A 3,519-nucleotide genomic window follows, 5' to 3' on the forward strand; every position below is an offset into this window, starting at 1 on the left:
ACCCCCTTGGATCTTAAAACAAGGAGAAATCAATCAGGTTCTTAAAAAGAAGGCTTTTAATTAAAGAAAAAGGTAAAAATCATCTCTGTAAAATCAGGATGGAAAATAACTTTACAGGGTAATCAAACTTAAAGAGCTCAGAGGACCCCCCTCTGTCTTAGGTTCAAAGTACAGCAAACAAAGATAAACACTCTAGTAAAAGGTACATTTACAAGTTGAGAAAACAAAGTAAAACTAAGACGCCTTGCCTGGCTTTTTACTTACAAGTTTGAAATATGAGAGACTTGTTTAGAAAGATGGGGAGAACCTGGATTGATGTCTGGTCCCTCTCAGTCCCAAGAGCGAACAACAACCTTAAACAAAGAGCACACCAAAGCCTTTCCCCCCCCCCCCCAAGATTTGAAAGTATCTTGTCCCCTTATTGGTCCTTTGGGTCAGGTGTCAGCCAGGTTACCCGAGCTTCTTAACCCTTTACAGGTAAAAGGATTTTGGAGTCTCTGGCCAGGAGGGATTTTATAGTACTGTACACAGGAGAGCTGTTACCCTTCCCTTTATAGTTATGACAGAGCCCGAGTCAGCTGGCGCAGACCAGCCATGGGCTTTTAATTGCAGTGTAGACATACTACTCAAGTGCTTAATTTGTAATGAAAGAGGTGCTGGGGTCCAAGCAATTGTTTTACTTTCATAACTGATGTGGCAAGCCCAGAGGTGCCGGGCTATGAACTGCCAAGCCTAGAATCAGCCCTGGCAAGTCCTGGCACACATTAAGCACTCAGACATACCCATTTTGGCCAGTTGGAGCTGCTGGGTGCTCAGCACTTTGAAAAATTAGATGACTTATTTAGAAGCTTCTGTAAGAAAATGTGTAAATTTGAAATTTTACATAGATTTTTAACAAACCATAACCATGCTATCAAATCAAAATACACAATTCTGACTGATTTTTTCACCTATTATTGTTTCTATTCTATAAAGTAATGCTGCTATAACCGAAAGAGATTAACGTTTTTTCCTTCCTTCACTCCAAAGTTTCTTTACTGTGTGCATTTGACCACTCTTTGTTTACAGTCAGTTTCACTGTTTCTTATTTGTGTGATTCTTTCACACAGCAACAGAAGCAAGAAAAACATCTTTAAAAATAGGAAAATGTAATTGTAAAACACAAAAAAATGGCAATGGGACTTTTAGTGGGGTTGGCCGCCGCCAGAGCACCCCTTCATGGCCAGAGGTTGCTCTGCAGCCACCTGCCTCTGCTTTCCCTTTCTTCAGGGCTCCCAAAACAAACTCAAAACAGTCCAAAGGAAATTAAAATATTTTCCCACATGGGGTCCAATTTATTCAGTCTTCAAGTATATACAGGATAAATAAATACAATCTTGTAATTATTGCTCATGGAATGGAAATTCCATTTCCCACTAGCTCTAGAGAAAAGTTCTTTCCATGGGAGTCTTGTGATGAAGTTTATGAAGTCTCTTGTCTCAGATGGCGCTTAGCCCAATGGAGAAGTCTCACTAATGCCTGTTTCAGTTTGGGATTGACGAGAGTGAGAACAACAGAGTCCACAGAGATACATGTCCCTCGCGATTTCACAAATCATCCATATCCTGGAGTTTTGACTACAGCAACCATTATCATTGAGACAACACTAGCCATAAAATATAGCACATAGAAGATAAGGAAGGAGATCAGAGCTCTAACAGCTCCAGCACGGACCTCAGTATTGGGGTTGCTTAAGCTAGATATATTGTGTTGCATGTGCCTGATGTTTCTTCAAAGAGAGATGATTAGCAGGATGATTAAAACCAGGAATATCATGAAGGGGAAGAAAGATTCCAGACTACTGAAAAAAAAGTAAACAAAATATCTATGATTTTCTCATTATTTTTGCCCAGTGATATTTCCAGTGAGATGCTCAGTTGTGTGGAGGAGAAAACTGCTATAAACATATCAAGATAATGGCACTGTGAAGACCAAGGACCTCAGCTGGGATCTCAGGAGCAGCCATAGCACCAGCTCAGAGATTCTCAGCCTTAGCCAGAGGAAGAAGAAATGGGTGAAACTGATGATCTTCAAGTAGTAGAAGATGCTGAACCAGGTAGTAAACCAGAGACTTGACTGGTTTATAAACATCCAGATTGCAATTAATGTAATCTTCACTTGAGCTGGCCTGGAACCAGTATCTGGAGTGCAAATGAAATAGATGCTGCCAGGAATAACAAGCACTGCAGGCAAAATCTGGAGGTGGCCAAGCTGGTTAGAATCAATTACAGGAGAAGACTTCTATGTTTTTGATCCAATCAATGAAATTCACCACCACAATGAATCTATTTCCATTCCCTGTAAGGAATTCAGGGTACGTCTACATAGCAAATAGACACTCGTACCAGCTGACTCAAGCTCACAGGTCTCGGGTTGCATCATCAGAGGGGCTCCAGGAACACAGCTGAAAGGGAAAAAGACAACTCCAGTTCAGGAGAGACAGGAAAGACAGAAACAGTGGGAATAGTAGGGATAGCTACAAAAGGGACAGTAGACAGGAAGAGGAAAGACAGTGGTATAAGGAAAAAGAGGAAAAGTTAAAGAAAGAACAGAGCAGTTAAACAAAAGGAAAAACATAGGCTGAAAACCGAGCAACTGGAAAGGGAATTATAACTGTGGGGTTTATGTTCCAGTGTATTGTATTTTCTAATTCAAAATTCCGTTATTTCATAAATGTGAATTACGTTAAGGGGAGTTTAGTTAAGATAAGGACCTGGAGAGTGGTGTTACATGGACAGAAGCAGATGTTTCCTTTTAGGTAAGAGTTAATAAATTAGCATCTAAGGCCTGGTCCACACTAACCCCCCAAGTCGAACTAAGGTACGCAACTTCAGCTACGTGAATAACATAGCTGAAGTCGACATACCTTAGTTCGAACTTACTGCGGTTCAGACGCGGTCCACACGCGGCAGGCAGGCTCCCCGTCGACTCCGCGGTACTCCTCTAGCCGAGCTGGAGTACCGCAGTGGACGGCGATCACTTCCTGGTTCGACTTATCGCGTCCAGACCAGACGCGATAAGTCGAACCCAGAACTTCGATCCCCAGCCGCCGAACTAGCGCGGTAGTGTAGACCTGGCCTTAGAGAAAGATTCTGTTACTGACTCTCGATTACATAGACTGTTTCATAGATTCTAGGACTGGAAGGGACCTCGAGAGGTCAGCGAGTCCAGTCCCCTGCCCTCATGGCAGGACCAAATACTGTCTAGACCATCCCTGATAGACATTTATCTAACCTACTCTTAAATATCTCCAGAGATGGAGATTCCACAACCTCCCTAGGCAATTTATTCCAGTGTTTAACCACCCTGATAGTTAGGAACTTTTTCCTAATGTCCAACCTAAACCTCCCTTGCTGCAGTTTAAGCCCATTGCTTCTTGTTCTATCCTTAGAGGTTAAGGTGAACAAGTTTTCTCCCTCCTCCTTATGACACTCTTTTAGATACCTGAAAACTGCTATCATGTCCCCTCTCAGTCTTCTC

The 3,519-nt window shown here is 42.2% G+C and overlaps 1 pseudogene; it reads right to left on the reverse strand.

Moving 5' to 3' along the window:
- Positions 1 to 1,593: 1,593 nt before the first annotated feature.
- On the reverse strand, positions 1,594 to 2,337 carry LOC112104999 (annotated as a pseudogene).
- Positions 2,338 to 3,519: the final 1,182 nt, after the last annotated feature.

Source organism: Terrapene carolina, unplaced genomic scaffold, assembly GCF_002925995.2.
Source record: "Terrapene carolina triunguis isolate 2854851 unplaced genomic scaffold, T_m_triunguis-2.0 Scaffold29612, whole genome shotgun sequence".
In the NCBI taxonomy this organism is placed as follows: Eukaryota; Metazoa; Chordata; order Testudines; family Emydidae; genus Terrapene; species Terrapene triunguis.